Source organism: Pteropus medius, unplaced genomic scaffold, assembly GCF_902729225.1.
Source record: "Pteropus medius unplaced genomic scaffold, Ma_sr-lr_union100, whole genome shotgun sequence".
NCBI classification, from domain to species: domain Eukaryota; kingdom Metazoa; phylum Chordata; class Mammalia; order Chiroptera; family Pteropodidae; genus Pteropus; species Pteropus medius.
Genome location: NW_024346822.1, coordinates 74,681 through 95,520, shown reverse-complemented (window position 1 = coordinate 95,520; position 20,840 = coordinate 74,681). Strand labels below are relative to the sequence as shown.

The 20,840-nt window shown below is 33.3% G+C and overlaps 1 protein-coding gene and 1 pseudogene across 2 annotated transcripts in view; both read left to right on the top strand.

Annotated features, from left to right (window-relative positions):
- PLS3 (plastin 3) overlaps nt 1-20,840 on the top strand; it is a 91,931-nt gene that overhangs the window by 7,819 nt on the left and 63,272 nt on the right. The window lies entirely within an intron of this gene.
- Nucleotides 17,735-17,853, top strand: LOC120613996 (uncharacterized; annotated as a pseudogene).

Sequence of the window (20,840 nt, the reverse complement as noted above, 5' to 3'; positions counted from 1 at the left end):
CTATAGGAGATGAACACGTGGTGTAAACATATATGTGCCTTACTGTCAAAGTGTACAGCTGAAACTTATTGGATTTTGTTAACCAATGTTACCGCAAAAATTTTTTTTTAAAAAATCAGTGATAATACCTCTTATTTGCAGTGTTGGTCTTAGAATTAAAAGAGAACATTTATAAAGAAACTAGCATATAGTAGGTACTTAATAAATGCTCCCATTTACAAGTCAGTTAATGTTGCCTTAGATGATCTTTCTCAGGTCTATATCTTTCTACGTCTTCATTTTCTTATAATTCAAACCTTTTTTTCCTTAAGCATCACCACTCATAATAAATAAGATAGTTTATTTTTGCTTTTTATTTAATGGCATTGTGAAAATATTGTTTTCGATTATTTTTCGTTGTGAATGTGGAGGAATTTAACAAAGTTCCAGGTTGGCTTAGCTAAGAAACCTGTTTAGCATTTAATTTACTGTTTTGTGAGGATATGCCATCCAACAGTCTAAAGAACTGGCCCTCAAAGGAAAATTGGAAACATGACTCTTAATACATTATAGACACCATTATAAACTCATTGCTACTAACAAATACAGCTTAGATCAGGCTACTAACAAATACAGCTTAGATCAGGCTGTAAGGTAATTGATAATGCTGATGCCTGATTTTGCGGGGAGGAAAAAATGCTTCAAGTTCTTCAGTGTTTCTATGATAGTAGAATAGTAGAAATATGAATGTTAGAAAGTTTTACCTTAGAAAATACGAGAATAGAAGAAATAAATTAATGAAAACTTAAAATGCTGGGGAAGGCAGAAGGTTATAAATTAAATCAATATCTTTCCAAGATGGCATGTAGCCTTTAGAACTGGGTGAGTCCAAAACATATTCATCTTAAATTTATGATGTCCATTATTTCTTCTAGTAGAAGTTTTCGAAAGGAAAAACCAGGGAACAATCAAGGACATTGACACAGTCAACACATATTTCGAGTAGTTCGTGGGTCTCTAGTTTAAAGCTACAGTTGAATCATTTTTGCAAGTGTTTACCAATAACTAAACTTTTATATTTTGTCTTATAATAATAATAAAAAAACTATCATTAAGTATAGATAACAAAAAAATAATGTTGATATATTTACATATTTAAAAATATAAGTCAACCCATATATTTGGTATTGTAACCTAAGTCAAAATGTTTCAGTATTAGTTGGCCCTCTGGAAAAAAAAAAAACAACTAGAATATAAGTGCTAGTGGAAGGGGGAAAACTTCCCTAATGACAGAAGATTTCTAAAAAGCCAAAGAGAATGTTGAGTTGTCAAGTCAAGTACCTTGAAATATGAAAGTATAATGTAAAGAAAGGCCTACAGACCATTTATAAGTAGATGTAAAACTCAGGAAAACTAAAATGTGCCCAAAGTTCTCAAGTATATATTGAGATAGTACAAACTACAGATGGAATAATAGTTAGCCGAGGACAGTAACATGGACAATACCATAATTAGTCTATTTGTGGAATGGTTTCATCATTCATTCAACTAAAAAAAAAGTTTAATGAAAACTGTTAGGTGCTAGAGCTACAAAGATGAATAGGATACTCCTGCAGTCTAGTAAAAGAAAAAAACACAAAAGTAATATTGGATTTCATGAAATCTAAAAATATTCTCACATGTAGAAAATGAATTTAAATATGGCCTTTTTTCTCAACATAAAATAATTTCCAAATTTAAACATTATGCAAATAAAGACATTCATTTATAACCCAGTATAATCAAATCTAAATTAAGAACAAATCAAGTTTAAACATTGTTATTTCTTTGCAATAATTATTGCATCCTAAAAAAAGTGCTCACTATGAGTTAATTTTACTTAAATAGAACATTGCTCAGCCTATAAATGAAGGTCAGCAGACACCAGTGTCTTGGAATAAAACAACCCTTTGGCAAGAAAATGAGCCACACCCCATTTAGTTTTTACAAAAATAAAATTCTTTCCAGCTTTACTAAATTGTAGATGTTGTGCTCAGCATGTACTTCTGCAGTAGTTGGTTCTGCAGCTGTGGAAATATCCATGTATGCAGAAGCCCTAAAACCATTGATTCACTGCTACTTGTACATGCAGCTCTCATACTTTCTATAGTACAGTAGTCTGTTAAGTTTTACCTGACGCAAGAGTAATAGCAAGTAACTACAGGTATTGCTGATACCTTAATTTTCTGCCTTGAACTTCTTGATTGTCAGGCTTTAAAATGAGTAGGGAAACCCAAGATTCCAAATCCGATCATTATTTCATTTTGGTGGGAGAGAATCAAATGGATATACTATGCCTAGATGTACTATATTTGCTGTTCTATATGGTTTACTTCAAAGACAGTAGTACTAAATTTCTGCCATGTACCGTAGAAAGAACCTTACTTCTGAGGAGAAAGGAAAATTAACCCCCAGTGGAGGCTCCATTCTCCTAGTTCTTTCACAGTGTGCTTGACACAGACAGCAAGTCTCCATATATACATTTGAAAGAGTGAAAAATAAATGACCACGAATTGTCCTTGCTGAATAATACACTTCATTCCTTTTTATGGATGAATAATATTCATTCGATAAAGATTAAATTGTGAAATCTTAATCGGCAAATAAGTAACTTATGAATCACGTTGAATACAACACATAATGATGCAAACCTATAAGAAGACTAAGCAAATGGCTTCCTTGGTTTTCTTTCTCATTTAGTTTTAAAAGAATTATCATGAGTGAATGTCATGGATCTCACCTGCATTAGGAAAAATACTTGACTTTAGAGGCAAAGGGGAAATTGGAGCATATTAATATTTTTTCGCATTCTAAAGTAGTTTTATTGAAATATAATCCACATTCCATACTACACATGTAAAATGTCTAATTCAGTGGATTTAGTATATTCACAGATATGTGATACCATCACCACAGTCAATGTTAAAACATTATCATCACCTCAGAAAGAAACTCCATACTCTTGAGCTACCACTCTCTCCAGTCCCCCACCTCCTCAACCTTAAGCAACCACTAATTTACTATAGATTTACTAATTCTGGACTTTTCATATGAATGGAACATAATGATCTTTTGTGTCTGGCTTCTTTCACTTACCATAATGTTTTCAAGATTTATTTATATTATAGTATGTGAATACTTTATATAGTATCAATAACTTTATTCCTTTTATGGCTGAATAATATTCCATTGTATGTATATACCATGTTTGTTTATTCATCCATTCATGGACTTTTGGGTTATTTTCACATTTTGGCTATTATGACTAATGGGACATGTTAATATTAAATGTCTAAATAGAGGTCAGCTAATGAGTTAGAGGTGGTACTGACAAGATAACATTTCATTTATCACTACTCTGCTGTTAATGTAAATCCTTGTTTTGATTGACTCTGAGCGATATTGATTTTTACATCAAAGTATAGGTAATTTTTCTTGTTTCCTGGTGCTTACTACCTTATTATCATCAACTTGTTCCCAGTACCTTTGTCCTTAGTAGTATTTTTACTTGAATAATAGAAAGCCTTTTAAAGTTGTAAAATCACCTTTTGTAAAACATTGTATAGATATTTACAGACTTCCTTGTTTAAATACATCTATTGAACACCTACTCTAAGGAGCAAAGGTAAGCAGTATTAAGGATTGCAGAAGTAAATGATAAATTAAATGCTTTGAAATATAATAGTTTCAGTCAATATAAAGCATTATTTACCACATCTAATATATTTATTTTTTAAATTTACTTTTCGAATATGAAATATATTCACAGAACAAAATTCAAAAGTCATAAAGGAACATAAAGAAAAAATGAGTCTCCTGCCACTGACCCCAAACCCTCACTTTCCTTCCTAGGAGGTGAACATTAGCCCTAGTTTCTTGTGTGTCCATCCAAAATTATACTGAGTACATTTAACACTTGACATTTTCAGAAAAGCTTGGTGTTTTATACTTAGGAAGTGTGGCATCAAGTTTGAAGAAGTCTTTACCTTTTAAGTTTTTAGGGGTGAGTATGAGAATGAGGAATTATCAAAGGATGATAAAATGAATCACCTTCAGTTTCAGATCAGAGCTTTTCTTTCAAGCACCCTTGACCCCAGATTCATCTGCATGGCATTAGGTCAAAATAGCTAATAATACCTAGAACCCAACTCTGCCATTATCTTCTGAATTTAACACACAGAGAAATTCTTGGCCTCAGTCTCCTTGCTTTTATGAGCAGTTAGTACCTCGCAGGCCCATTAGGAAAGGAGAATCTTCCCTGAGAGAGGAGGGTTGTATTCCGTCAAGAAAAGATACAATTTCTGGGAGACTGATTTGGAATTTTTTATATAATTAATTCATTTAATAGGCCTGTATTAATTTATCAACAGAATACCAGGCACTGGTATCACTAAGATAAAAAAAAAATGTCATCATTTGAAGAACTCAGAGTCTAATCGAGCCACTAATTTTTGAGAAATGAGGCAACAGAGGTCTAAATAATTTTGATTTGCCTCAGCTGACAATGGTCAAGGACAGTGATGGAGGACGGGGTCTCCTGATACCTAATCCATCACTCTTCTCAGCATAAATTTAAACACTACACCCAAGGTCTGACTTTGTTTAATAGGAATGCCTCTTCCTCTCTGAATCAGTTTGCACTGATGTTTACAAAGTGGCAGATGCCATGTTTCTAAAGTTGACATGAACTCTGAAATTCACTTCACCTGTAAGTGAATTACAGCTTCCACCTCTTACATAGTTAATGGAAATTCATTAGCAATAGCTCTCCAATGGTAAATTATTTTTCTAGGTCATATGTTTAATCCAAAGTACTCCTTATGCTAACAAAACTGCAGTCCTAATTACTGCTCTTCAAGAGTTTCCTATATTGTAATGCATCCAAAAGATTTTGAAAACTATAATTTCAATACAGTATATTGGGTATACATTATAGGGTTTATCACTCTTGATCTCTTCTAAACTGGATTTTGTCAGTCTCAAAGAGCCAGTATTTGTATTCTTACCAAGAAAAAAATTCCACCATTCATTTATTCACTTCACTTATTCAAATATTTACTGAGTGCCTTCTATAGGTCAGGTACTATTCCAAGCACTGGGGATTATACCTATGAATGAAACAAACAAAAATTACCACCTTTGTGAAGTTTACATCTTACTAAGGGAAGATAGAAAATAAAACAATGATTCAATAGTATATTCGATGTTATGTATTATGGAGAAAATTAAAACAGAATTGAAGAAATCGTGTGGTCACAAAAAGCTTTACTGACAGGAAGATATTTAAGGCAAGACATGAAGGAGATCAAGGAGTGTGCCATGTGAGCATCTAGGGAGAAGTGTCACTTGAACAAGTAAAATATAATTCTAATAACAGTTACATAAATTGTTATGCATTGATGGGTTTTAGCCCTGAAATTTTCCTTTATATCAACTTTTTATTTTGGTATTGAACAGAAAGAAATATCTTTTACCCACTTTAGTGGAGTCACGAATTGACTGTATTTGCTAAGGATATCATGTTAGTTATGTCAATAATGTTTTGGAAAGATTAGCAAGAATAATGTTTAAAACAATATGGAAATAATGCAAGTAGATTTTCTTCCCTTTTCCCTATTAATTTAATTGTACTATATTCTGTATTTAATTCCAAATTAGATTCTTTCATTAAACTTTTTACTTTGCAGCCACAATGGAAATTAGTATGGAGGTTCCTCAAAAAATTAAGAATAGAATTACCATATGACCCAGCAATCCCTCTTCTGGGTATTTACCCAAAAAACTTGAAGATATTTGTCTGCAAAGATATATTCACCCTGATGTTCATAGCAGCATTATTCATGATGGCTAAGACATGGAAACAACTGAAATTCTAGCAATAGATGATTGGATAAAGAAGAGGTGGTACATATATACAATGGAACATTACTCAGCCCAAAGAAAAAATGAAATACTGACATTTGTGACAACATAGATCTTGAGATGATCATGCTAAGCAAAATATGTCATGCAGAAAAAGTTGAAAACCACATGATATCACTCATATGTGGGATTTAAAATTGAAAGCAAAAAATGAGCAGGACAAATGAACAAAGACTCATGGACATGACAATGGATTAGTGGTTACCAGAGGGAAGCAGGGAAGGAGGAGGGATTGGGGTCAAATATTTGGTGGTGGAAGGAAATTTAACTTTGGATGGTGAACACACAAATAGAATATACATATGATGTATTGTTGAATTGTACACTTGAAACTTATTTGATTTTATTAACCAATGTGACCTCAAAAATTTTAATTAAAAAATATTAAGAAAAGAAAATAAGTGTGTGTTAGTGTGTGAAATTTGGCAAGCACTAAATAAACATCTGCTCAAAGGTGAACTTGAATGTAGAGAAACATTTAATAATTGTAATGTTGAATCACTAATAAAGTAGTTGTACATCATTTTAAATTATTTTTAAAAAACAAGTAAAGCTGCTGCTGCTGTAAACATTTGTATACAGGTTTTTTTGTGAATGTAAGTTTTCATTTCTTTGGGATTAATGTCCAAAGTGTGCAATTGCTGGATTATATGAGAGTTGCATGTTTAGTTTTATAAGAAACTGCCAAAATGTTTTTCCACAGTGACTGTACCATTTAATCTCCCACCAGCAATGTATGAGTGGTCCAGTTTTTGCATGTCCTTGTCAGCATTTGAAATTATCATTGTTTTTTCTTTTAGTCATTTTGATAGGTATGCAGTGATATTTCATTGTGGTTTCATTTTGAATTTCCCAGTGCTTAATGATGTTGAACATCTTTTCATGTTTTTATTGTCCATCTGTATATCCTCTTTGGTGAAATGTCTGTTCATTTCTTTTGCCTAATTTCTAATTGGATTGTTTTTTTTTAATGTTGAGTTTTGAGAGGTCTTTATATATTCTAGATAAAAATCCTTTGTCAGCTATGTGGTATATGACCATTTTCTCCTAGTCTGTAGTTTGTTTTTTCATCCTCTAAACAAAGTCTTTCACAGAACAAAAGTATTCATTTTGACGAGGCCAAATTTATGTGTATTTATGTGTATTTCCTTTTATGGATTGTCTTTTTGGTGTCATGTCTAAGACTGCATCACCAAACCTGGTTCCTGAAGAATTTCTCAAATTTTTTTCCTAAAGTTTTATAGTGTTATGTTTCACAATTTAAGTTCGTGACCCATTTTTGAGTTCATTTTTGTGTAAACATATGAGGTTTAGGTCAAAGTTGTTATTTATTTATTTTTTTTATCTTGCAGTTGTCTACTTGTTCCATCACCATTTCTCCACTGATGTGGTTTTGCATCCTTGTCAAAAAACAGTTGAGCATATTTGTGTAGGTCTGTTTCTGGGTTCTCTGGTCTGTTCCACTGTTCTGGATCTATTGCTCCACCAATACCACACTGTCTTGATTGCTGTAGCTACAGTGTATGACTTAACAATAGGCAGAGTGATTCCACCTACTTTATTTTTCAATATATTTTACCTGTTCTAGGATCTGTTTTTCGCCACATGAATTTTTTTAGAATTAACAGGTCTATGACTACAGAAAACTATACCAGGATGTTGATGGGAATTGTACTAATAAATTAGAATTTTGAGATTGTATGTGTAATATTAAATAAGTTGAAATGGTAATTCCATTAAGGAAGACAATTTAATTTCTTCTATAGTCTCATGCTAGGTCTTACTTTCTAAAGTGGTGCCTACCTTGATGACTTTTAAATCATTAACTATTAACTGGTCATTTTTCTTCAGAAATAACTTGGATGTCTTTTTTTTTAAATTGAGAATATTGAAGCTCCTCCTACTAAAGAATGACACGTTCTTGATTTAGGTATATAACTTTCAAGTTCTAAATCATTGATCTGTTGTTTTTTTTTATAGAGAAAATCTAGTTTTATTTTTATTTTTTATATTTTTAACTTTTTAAAAATTAAGTTTATTGGGGTAACATTGGTTAATACAATTATAGAATTCTCAGGTGTGCATTATAATTTGACATCTGCACATTCTATTGAGTGTTTCCCACCCAAAGTCCAATTTCGTTCATCTACCGTATAATTGATCCCCTTTACCCACTTCACCCTCTCCTTTCCTCAATATATATGACCATCTTTACCCCATCTACCTCACCCGTGCTCTCCTACCCCATACCCTCTGGTAACCACTAGTGTATAGTCCATATCCATGATTCTTTCTTTGTTTGTCCTGTTCATTTCTTGCTTTTAGGTTTATATCCCACATATAAGTGATATCAAGTGATTTTCAACTTTTTCTATCTGATTTACTCCGCTTAGCATGATTAACTCGAGGTCCATCCATGTTGTCGCACATGGCAGAATTTCATCTCTTCTTATGGCTGAGTAATATTCCATTGTGTATATGTAACACAGCTTTTTTATCCAGTCATCTATCGTAGGACATTTTGGTTGCTTCCATGTCCTGGCCACCATAAATAATGCTGCTATGAACATCAGTGTGCAAATATCTTTTCGGATATGGGTTTTCAAGCCTTTGGGGTAAATGCCCAGTAGAAGGATTGATGGATGCTAAGGTAGATCACTTCTTAGTTTTATGAGGAATCTCCATACTGTTTTCTATAGTGGCTATACCAATTTGCATTCCCACCAGCAGTGTATGAGGGTTCCTTTTCTTCGCATTCTCTCCAACATTTGTTATTACTTGTCCTGTTGATTATAGCTGTTCTAACAGGTGTGAGATGGTATCTCATTGTGGTTTTGATTTGCATTTCCCTAATAGCTAATGATGTTGAGCATCTTTTCAAATATTTGTTGGCCATTTGTATGTCCTCTAGGGAGAAGTGACTATTCAGGTCTTCCACCCATTTTTGGATTGTTTGTTGTTATTGAGTTGTATGAGTTCTTTTGATATTTGTGATATTAGGCCCTTATTGGAGGCCATTCATTTATTTTTACTTTTACTTCCCTTGCTTTTGATGTCAAATTCATAAATTCCTTGTTAATTCCAAGGTCCTTGAATTTAGTTCCTATGTTTCCTTCTATGCATTTTAATGGTTTAAGTCTTATATTCAGGTCCTTAATCCATTTCAAATTAAATTTGGTGTGTGGTGATAGACAACAATCTAGTTTCATTCTTTTGCAGGTGGCTTTCCAGTTTTCCCAGCACCACTTATTGAAGAAGCTTTCCTTTCTCCACTGTATGTTTTTGGTTTCTTTGTCAAAAATTATTTGCCCACATAAATATGGGTTTACTTCTGGACTCCTGATTCTGTTCCACTGGTCTGTGTATCTGTTTTGCTGCCAATACCATGCCGTTTTGATTACTGTCGCTTTGTAGTATAATTTGAAGTTGGGTAGAGTGATACCTCCGGCTTCGTTTTTTTTTACTCAGGATGGCTTTGGCAATTCAGGGTCTTTTGTGCTTCCATACAGATCTGATGATTTTTTGTTCTATGTCGTTAAAAAAAGCAGATATTTTGATGAGTATTTCATTAAATCTGTATAATCCTTTAAGTAAAGGTCATTTCGGATATGTTGATTCTTCCAACCCAAGAACACAGAATATCTTTCCATTTCTTTGTATCACCCTCGATTTCTTTTAATAGGGTCTTGTAGTTTTCATTACATAGGTCATTCACATGTTTCATTGGACTTATTATTCCTAGGCATTTTATTCTTTTTGTTGCAATTTCAAAAAGAATTATTTTTTCTACTTCTTTTTCTGACACTTCATTATTAGAATATAGGAACGCTATGGATTTTTGAATGTCGATTTTGTATCCAGAGACTTTACTCTATTTGCTTATTGTTTCTAGGAGGGTTCTTGCGGAGTCTTTAGGATTTTCTATATAGAGAATCATGTCATCTGCACAGAGTGACAGTTTGACATCTTCATTTCCTATTTGGATGCCTTTATGTCTTGCCTGACTGCACTCACTAGAACTCCAATGTTGTATTGAATAAGAGTGGCGATAGTCGACAGCCTTGCCTTGTTTCTGATCTTAGAGGGAAGGTTTTTAGTTTTTCACCATGAAGTATAATGTTGGCTGAGGGTTTTTCATATGTGGCCTTTATTATGTTAAGGTACTTTCCTTCTATACTGATTTACTTAAGTATTTTGATCATGAATGGATGCTGTATCTTGTCGAAGGCTTTTTCTGCATCTATTGATATGATCATATGATTCTTATTTTTTAATTTGTTTATGCAGTGTATCACATAAATCAGTTTGTGTATGTTGAACCATCTCTGTGCCCCTGTGATGAAGCCCACTTGATCGTGTTGTATAATCTTTTTAATACGTTGCTGTATTCAGTTCTATAGTATCTTATTTAGGATTTTTGCATCTGTGTTCATGAGAGATATTAGTCTGTACTTTTATTTTTTTCCTGTTATCTTTTCCAGGTTTTGGTATCGGAGTAATATTGGCCTCATAAAATGAGTTGGGAAGTATTGCCTCCTCTTCGATTTTTTGAAAGAGTTTGAGAAGAATAGGTATTAAATCTTCTTTGAACATTTGGTAGAATTCAGTGGTGAAGCCATCTGGTCCTGGACATTTAATTTTTGGTAGGTTTTTGATGATTGTTTCATTTTCCATACTGCTGATCGGTCTATTTAGATTTTCCAGATCTTCTTGATTCCATCTAGGAAGATTATATTTTTCTAAGTACTGATCCATTTTCTAAGTTATTAAATTTGTTAATATATACTTTTTTATAGTATTCTTGCATGATCCTTTGTATTTTTGCGATGTCAGTCATAATTTCCCCTCTTTCATCCCTGATTTTGTTTGTGTCCATTCTCTGTTTTCTTTAGTGAGTCTAGCCAAGGGGTTGTCAATTTTATTAACCTTCTCAAAGAACCAGCTTCTTGTTTTTATTTTTTCTATTGTTTTTTTTTGTTTCGTTTTGTTTTGTTTTCAATTTCATTTATTCCTGCTCTAATTTTGATGATTTCTTTCCTTCTGCTGACTTGAGGCATCATTTGTTCTTCCTTTTTTAGTTTTTTTAAGAAGTGTTAGGTTCTTTTTTGGCTCATTCTTGTTTTTGGAGATAGGCCTGTAATGATATCAACTTTCATCTTATGACTGCTTTTGATGTGTCCCAAAAGTTTTGATATGTTGTCCTATCATTATCTTTTGTTTCTATGTATCTCTTGATCTCTCTTTTTATTTCTTCTGTGACCCAGTTATTCTTCAGTAGCATGTTGTTTAATCCCTATGTATTTGCGGTTCTTCCTCATTACTTATTTCAGTTCATCTCTACTTTCAAAGAATTATGATCAGAGAATATGGTTGATATGATTTCGACCCTCTTATATTTGTTGAGGCTATCTCTGTGTCCCAGTATGTGGTCGATTCTTGAGAATGTATAAGTAGCTGCTTCGGTATGGAAGGCTCTGTAAATGTCAATTATGTCCAGTTGTTCTAATGTGTCATTTAAGGATGTGATTTCCTGATGGATTTTCTGTTTGGATAATCTGTCCATATCTGACAGTGGGGTATTTAGATCTCCTTCTACGATAGTTTCTCCCTTCAGTTCTGTTACTAATAGCTTTACATATTTCAGGGCTCCCTGATTGGGAGCACAGATATTAATAAGTGTTATGTCCTCTTGGTGCATGATTCCCTGTATCATTATGAAGTGTCCCTCAGCATTTTTCTTTTCCTTTTTTATTTTGAAGTCTATTTCGTCTGATATTAGTACTGCTACTCCCACTTTTCTCTGAATGCCATTGCTTGAAATATCATTTTTCACTCTTTCACTCTTAGTCTGTATTTGTCTTTGGAGCTGAGATGTGTCTCTTGGAGATAGCATATAGTTCGGTTTTGGTTTTTAATCCATTCTGCAACTCTGTGCCTTTTTATTGGAGAGTTTGATTGATTATTGAAATATAAGATCTTCTTATAGCCATTTTCTCTTTAGCTTTCTGGTAGCCCGATGTTTCCTTGTCCTTGTGTTTCTGTTTTCTTTATTTTGGTTGGCTTTTGTGAGTTTTGCCTCTGGTTCCTCTTGTTTTATATTCTATACTTCACTTCTGAATCTTTGGTGTGAGGTTACCATTATGAATATGTAAAGGATAGTTATATATATATTCATCCATTTTCTTCTGCTCGTGCTTTATCTCCATTCTCCATCGTGAAATTGAATCTTTGAATCCTCCCCTTTTTAGTCATTGTCTCAATTCGTCCCTATGTGTGTGGAACTTTCATTACTATCTTGCTATAGCAAATCTCTTTTTATTGTTTAAGTTTATAATGCCCTGTTCTTAGTAAGGGTTGCACTCTTCTGCTTCCATCTGCCTGCTAGATGCCTTACTTCTAATTAGATATTTTTTGTCATTTTGTTTTAGTTGTGCTGGCCCCTTTCAGTATCCCCTGTAATGCAAGCCTCATAGTGGAGAATTCCCTCAATTTTTGTATGTCTGGAAAGGGTTTTACTTTTCTCTCATATCTAAAGGAGAGCTTAGCTGGATACATTATTCTTGGCTGTTAGTTCATTTCATTTAATTGTTTGAATATTTGATTCCACTTTTTTCTGGTTGTAAGGTTTGTGCTTAGATGTCCAATGATAATCTAATGAGTTTTCCTTTTAGGTTACCATCTTCTTTTTCCTGGCTACCCTGAGAATATTTTCTTTGTTGTTGATTTTTAATAATTTTAATACAGTGTACCTTGGTGAAGGCCTTTTTGAATTGAGATAATTGGGTGTTCTGTTGACTTCTTGAATTCCAAGCCACAACTCATTCCTTAGATTTGGGAAATTCTCGTCCACTATTTATCTGAAAATGCTTTCTAGTCCCTGCTCCTTTTCCTCGCCTTCTATAATGCTCATTATTCTTATGTTTCCTCTCCTAATGGTAGCAGCTAGTTCTTGAATTTCTCTTTCATTACTTTTCATTCTTCAGTTTCTCTCTTCTTCTTTCTGATTTATTTCTAGATTTCTGTCTTCAATATCACTGATCCTTTCCTCCATTTGGTCGACTCTATTTCCCAAGCTTGCTATTTCATTTTTCAACTCTTGCAGTGTGTTTTTTTATCTCCAGAAGATCTATTCTGTTCTTTTTGAGGATTTCCATCTCCTTGCTCTGCTCATCTAGTTGTTTTTTAAATTCCTGAAATTGTTAATATGACTTTTTTCAGAACTCACCGAGTTTTTTCAGAAGTATCATCCTGAATTCTCTGTCATTTATATCACATATTTCTATGTCTGTAAGCTTTTTTTCTGGAGATTTTTCACTTTCTTTCTGAGATGCCTTTTCATCTTGGTTGTTCGTGGTGTTTAATGGACTATTTCTCCACCTGGGCATTAATGGAAGTGTATTCTGCTGTTGTTCCAGAAAGAAGATTTATTATATAAAGGTCTCTCTTTAGCCTGTTGCAAAGAAGGTGCTTTTCTTTTGGTTTCCAATAGATGGTGTCTAAGCCTCTTAGATCCCTGCTTTATATAAAGCCTTCACATTGCTTTTTTTTTATTTTCTGATAGATATTTAATCATGCTCACTACCCTCAGTGCATCACTGTCAGCAACAGTCTCAGCACCGTTTTGTCAGATTCCCTTGGGGCTCCACAGTGATTGGTCTCAGAGGGTGTGGAGAAGAGGGTCCCTCTGGGTTGGGAGTTGGGAGCTGCGGTTCAGCCTCAGTTTTGCAACCAGGGCCTGAAAAAAATCACTGTTGTTTCTGCCGTTTAGTCCCGCTTCTCTGCTTTCTGCCAGGATGACTGGGCCCTGCCTCCGGGTGCGTGGAACTCACAGCACTCTCAGGCAGGGCTGTTCAGGGAAGTTGCCGCACCTTCTGTCCTCTCCCTCCTCCTGCAGAGTGCTCTGGAGGCTGCAAGAGGCAGCTCCTTTATTTCTCCCAGTCCACCGCTGGACACCTGGGGTTCTGACCTGTGGTAGCTCTTATGCACAGATCACATGCTCAGACTTGCTGGTGTACAGTTTTGGTGCGTTTTCTTTGTTAAGTTTTAGATGTTCACCTTATTGTTGTTTAAAGATCTGGAGACATCTCTCATTCTGCCACGTTTCTCTAGTTTTTCTTTGATCTAATTTGAATTTAAAATTTTTTGAATGGTTACTTCTAGAAATTTTTAAGGCTACCCATTAGATTTCTATTTGCAAGACTCTTAAACCTATTGTTCTGACTTAAAGAAAGTATGGTTTACCTCTTCCGTTGTCTCAAACAAATGTATTTCCCTAAATGGCAAAATATAGTATACCATTAGCATTTGTATTTAGGGTATTGGAGTTTGGGATGTATTTGTTATTCATAAAGAGTAAATCAAAGGTTTTTTTAATGAAAACTTTTGTGCATTCTTTGATTATGCAAGATAATTTCTTTAAAATTAGAAAAAGAATCTAGAGAAGCTCTTAATTTCAAAATAACTCTTGTAAACTTACCATTAGGTGTAGAACAGCAAAGGAACTGTTAAACTGATTAGGACTGAAGAGCTGAAGAGAAAATGTCACCTTGTTGCTTTTGCGTCAGGGAAAAGTGAATGAGATCATGCTTTCATTTCTGTCTTGCTTTCCCCACCCTTCCTTCTTTCTATTTAATAATTCAGGGTGAAGGCACCAAAAATCCCTCTGGCTCTCTTTCCCATCCTGTTTATATTCTAAAATGGCTTTTATTGCTTTAATGAAACATGTCACTGGTGGCCTATAACATTATGCATATAGTATTAAGTGGTTAGACTTAGAAATCAGGAATTTGTAAATCACAGCCCAGTTATACTACCTTAAATATAGTTAGCAGAATTGCTTCTCGATGATGAAAACTTCCCTAAGTTATAACACATGGTTCATAGTTTCATTATAATCATTACAGTGAAATTTACTACCATAAATATCAGTGACTTGAATCTTCTCCACCTACTCCTAACTTTGTTTAGGTAATAGTCACAGTTACAGCAAGTGTACAGCCATGTATCCTGTGACTAAAGAAAAAAAGTTAAATTTAGGAATAAAGCAACATAATAGTACTCATCATAAACAGATATCCCAATTTTTTTCTTTACCTACAAGTTACCTGTATTTTTTATATTTATTTGGTCTAATGAGAGACTTTTAAAAGCTCATTCTCTAAAGCAAAGAATTCTTGGAGCCGGTGAGCTTAGGGCAGTGTACCCAATCAAAAGAACCCTGATAGTAGCTTTAGCCTGTTTCTGAGATAACAGAGTACCAGGGAGAGGGATAAACTGGGAGAGGGAAGAAATTACTCTTGTACGGATGACTTTTTGCTAGCAATATGATTTTTAGCAAGTGACAGCCACAAAAGCCATTTGATTTGTAGCTAAATTAATTATAATGAGACTTTATTATCTGTTGTCCCCCCTTATCTGCAGTTTCATATTCCGAAGTTTCACTTTACACAGTTTCAGTCACCTGCAGTCAATCACAGTCTGAAAATATTAAATGGAAAATTCCATAAATAAACAATTCATAAGTTTTAAATTGTGCACCATTCTGAGTAGTGTTATGAAATCTCATTCCATCCCTCCTCGGACATGAATCATCTCTTTGTCCAGCATATCCATTCTGTATATGCACCCTGCCCATTAGTCACTTAGTAGCTGTTTAAATTATCAGATCTACTATCACAGTATCACAGTGCTTGTATTCAAGTAACTCATATAGTAAGTAGCCTAATGCTATGTCATAATGCCAGTGTCATTCACCTCACTTCATCTCATTACATAGGCATCATATCATCTCACCACGTAGGCACTGTGTTATCTCCCATAATCACAAGAAGAATGAGTATAGTACAGTAAGATATTTTAAGAGAGAAAGACCACATTAACATAACTTTTATTATAGTACATTGTTATAATTGCTCTATTTAATTATTGGTAATTGTTGTCCATCTCTTACTGTGTCTAATTTATAAATTAAACTTTATCATAGTTATGCGTGTGTATAGGAACAAAAACTCTAATTAATATATATTGGGTTTGATACTATCCACTGTTTCAGGCATCCACTGGGGAATCTTGGAATGTTACTGTACCAGGTAACAGAATGCCAAATAAAATACTGAGCAAGAAACACTGGTCAGTTACAATTCAGTCTCTAAAAATCTGAACCAGCATAGCATTATGTTTATGGATTCAACTCCATCCTCAAAGAAATACAAAGAAATGCAATTGAGCATCTTAAACTAAACTAAACTAAACTAAACTAAACTAAACTAAAATAAAATAAAATAAAATAAAATAAAATAAAATAAAATAAAATAAAATAAAATAAAATAAAATAAAAAATAAATAAAATAAAATAAAATCCAAGGGCATCTCCCATACACTTGAATAGTAGGAGCATAATGAGACCATGGTATTTTTGCAGCCAATCTTAAGAATAAATCTATATTGTGTTCAGGATTTTGTGTTAGGCCAACCTTAACAATAATCATTATGTGTAGAAAATAGCAACCATTGTTGTTGAATTAAACTCTCTCTGGAGATTTAATTTTTTTAAATTAAGCTAATAAAATCTTAATGGAAACTTAACCCAGGAAATTAACATAACCAGAGAAGAATGGGTAGAAATAGAAAACAGTGTAATTGTTGAATTATACCTGGCTAAGGAACCCTAAACTGTCTAAAGTTGGTGGCTGTTTACTTGTATACACACACAAATTTGGATTTTTCAGCTATACCTTTAAGCAGATTGTTTACAACAAATTCTCAATGAAATGAAATTAGTGTTGTATTTTAAAAGTGTATATGTGTGTTTGCAAGAATTACATGGAAGAATTAGACTGACACAGAGTATTTGGTGGTTCTTGAAGTGAATATTGGCAAATTTAAGGACGTTTTATTAGACAATGAGGCAACAATTTTTTCTGGGAACATGGCTTCACAATAACAATGGAAGTCAGAAAATATTTCACATGCAAACATATTTGAACCTTTTCATGAATGTATTTAACACTTTGAAGTGATGATAACAAGTAGAAACCAGCATCTTATAAACTATGGCTTCATGTTACCACTTTATCTGAATTAGACATTAAAGGGGTTTTATATGTCTTCCTAAGAAATGACAAGGTTAATCTTGAACTAGGGCAGGCAGGCAGGCAGGCAGGAAATGCTAAAGTGGCTCTTTCTTTTGAAGGTGGTTATTCCTTACGAAGTCAGAAAAAGTCCTAAAATTCAGAAAAGTAAAGCAGTGATATCTTGACAGCTAAGGGAGATTTTTCTTTCTTTTTATGTGTGGCATGTTTGAGGTAAAACTGAATAAAATTCAAAGTTCTTTATACTTTCCACTCCATTTCTTCCCTCTAAAACGTCTTTATTTTCTAAAAGTGGAGAATTTTTAAAAAGCATTTCAATTGCCAAATATAATCATGGATTCAGTGCTACTAGAAAGATGTAACCTATCTATTGTTTGGCCATATTAGCTCTCAGGAATCATCCTGTTTTATAGAGTTACCCAGTGGGATAAGAGTAGATGCTTTTTATGTTTATTTATTTGATTTGTATTAAAAAAGCTAAAAGTTTGCTCTTGATTGTGTAATAAACAACTGTAGCAAACAGCAGTGCGTTTAATTCCTTTAGGATGCAATGTCATTATCTTATATGCTTTTAACAGATACTTATTCAGTGTCTACTGTGTGACAGGCACTCTTCTAGATGCTTGAGATAGATTGGTGAACAAATCAGACAAATAAATCACTGCCCTAGTGATTAAAACAGTAGAACAATTTAAAATCATTTAGTCTACGGCCACGCCACCCTGAACACACCCGATCTCGTCTGATTTTGGAAGCTAAGCAGGGTCAGGCCTAGTTAGTACTTGGATGGGAGACCACCTAGAAATACCGGGTGCTGTAGGCATAAATAAATAAATAAATAAATAAATAAATAAATAAATAAATAAATCGTTTAATGCTCACCCAGCTTTTAAAGACCTTCATTGAATGAGCTTTGAGAGCTCCCACACATTTTATCTGAAGTTTGAATAGGGAAAAATTGACAATTTGTTTGGAGTATGTGGCAATAAGCTAGAAGCTAATAATTAAAGTAAAAGTGTGATTTTTTGATTCACACTTTTATTTTTTATTTATCAGTGTTATAATTAGACCCCTTAAGTAACTGAAGAATGTTATGAGTTTAACTCGTGGATTTATTTTTTATGGTGGGCTTAATTTCGGGAAGGAGTGGTGGTGAAGAGACATAGTAGCCCTGGAAATTAATGTTAAAGAATGGCATTGTAAATATCTTCTGTCATTTGGAGAATTATAGAATACTTAATGTATTTAATATTCACTGTGGGAAATGAATGTACTGCTCAGCTATTTTTGCCTATATGAGTAGTACAAGAGCTGACTCAAAGGAGATGACATGATAGTTCCTGTCCTGACGTGAAATAAGATGATGAGTTGTGGTGGAAAAGTGATATGGTCATGCCCATATTTGCTCACATCTCTTGTTCGTTTCCTTTTATAGAGGAAAACCAAAGAGAGTCACATTTCTTATTTTTATGTTTCCTCTTTGTATTTTGTTGTCATGCCATTTTTTCTTTTTTTCTTCTTAAAATTGCATTATAATGATTTATAATACAATTGATTCAAGTTGTGTTTTGCAATAATAAAAGTATCCCTTAGAATGGTCATGGCAGATGCAATATTCCCTTTTTAGGGAATTGATTACATGTATGGGCAGAGACCTTCTGAGCCCCTTGAGTGTGAAAGACATGTTTCATAAATCTTTATATTTCCTGATACCATCTCTAGTACAATGCCTGTTACAGAGTATATGCTCTTTCACTGTTTGTCTAGTGAAAGAACATGTACCAGGAATTTTATTTTTGCTTTCCAAAGTACCAAATACTTCCTTATAAGCCTACATAATTTTTTAAAACTTATTTTTATGGAAAATTTGAAACAGAAATTAAAATAGCATGATGAACACTGCAGCTTCCAAAATTATCAATATTTGATGTTCTTGTTTTATCTTTTCTTTCTCCTTGTTTTTCATTTATTGTTTGGGTTTTGCTTTAAAATACCCCACATATTATTATTTTACCCATAAGTACTATACTGCACTTAGTTTTTAATATTTTAAAATAATAATAATTTCTGTATTTCCTGTAGAGTTTTACTTTCATATCCTTTCTGTTCTAGTTTATGTCAGAGAAGGAAACTCTTACTCTATCAGGAGAAAAATCTGATTGCTACATACAAACTGGGTGCTTTTAAGAAGTTTTTTGTAACAAATATATTGCTTCTTTTAATCTTTTTTTTTTAAATGTATTAAAAGATTCTAAATAACACTCCTGATAAATTCATGTCTCGTGGACATGAACCTGATTCTGAAAAAATGTGCTTTGGAGTAGATAATCTATAGATTGGTCTCAGAATCGATATTAATGAATTAATTTACTTTCAAAATTCAACAGCACTGAACTCACATTAAAAACCTATTCTAGTAATTGTATTCTCAGTTTTGAAATTTCTTGTTAAAACCTATGTCATTATGTTTTTTGACTCTCTAAAATTGGATGACTCCATCATAAATATGACTTATTTAAGCACCAGTTTTCAAAAAAAGTATGGCATATGGTGGTCAAAATTACTTGCATAAAAACTCTAAGATGTTATTTGATTTTTCACTGTGTTGGTTTTTGCATTGGTGAGTAAAACTGCTGATGCTTTAGCACCAAGGCAGTGGCACCGCACTATATTAGTAGTCATTGTATTCAACACCGTACCCTACCTGTTGGAAAAAGACCTACAAAATGGTTTGCATTTACTAATGTCCTTTATAAAGCAGGAAAAATTAATTTATTAAGTCTCCACTCTTGGATATACTTTCTTAAATATTCTGTTATGAGATGGGAAGTACATTAAAAACATTTCTGCTGCACATGGGTATACAATGTTTGTCTTGAGGAAAAGCACTTTTGCGGTTGTTTGAGTTGCAAGCTAAACTAGCTTCATTTTTAAAAATAGAGAACTGTTTTTATTTGAAAGATGAAATGACACATTAACTAATTATTCAGACCTATATATTTGGCAAACATTTCATCAAAAATGAACTAAATGTGCCTGTCACTGCCAGACAAATAGCCGAGAGTATTTGTTGCCAATGACAAAGTTAGAGCTTTCAAGCAAAAATTCAAATTTTTGAAAATTTGCATCAGCCACCAAGTGTCAATACTTAGACTTTTCTAATGAGATCAGTGGTGCTCTTAATGAAAGTGATTTGCTAGATACTGTAAAATGAAATGTAACAACATTTGGAAGATCTGCATTAGTCAAACAATTTTGTTCCAAGTGAACAGTGCATGATGTTACAAAATCAATCATGGGTAGAGGTCAATTTATTTATTTATTTTTGACCAAGAAGCTAAATGTTTAATTTTATTTAATTGCAATTAATTTAAATTTAAATAACCACAGACAATATTAGACAACACAGTTCTATATGGTTCCTAATGTGAGTAAACATTAAATGCATCCAAGTGTTTTTCCATTAAGCACATCTCAATGTGTTGCCACAGATGATAACGCAGTATAGCTTCCTGACTTGTGATGGGCCATATTTTAGTACATTTCTTTGTCTAATGACACAAAAATAGACTATGAATGGATAGAAGTTTAGCTTTTTTATGAGAAACTTATTCTGTAGCCAGAATTTAATGCTACATTTACCAATATCCTTAATTCTCTGATGCCACTGAATAACACTCTTGATTTGATAGCAGCTTTAAAAAAAAAGGGGGGGGGAGAGAAAATCCCTGCCATTTCTCAATGACTTTTATGATGATGATGATGATGATGATGATGATGATGATGATGATTTATGCCTACAGCACCTGG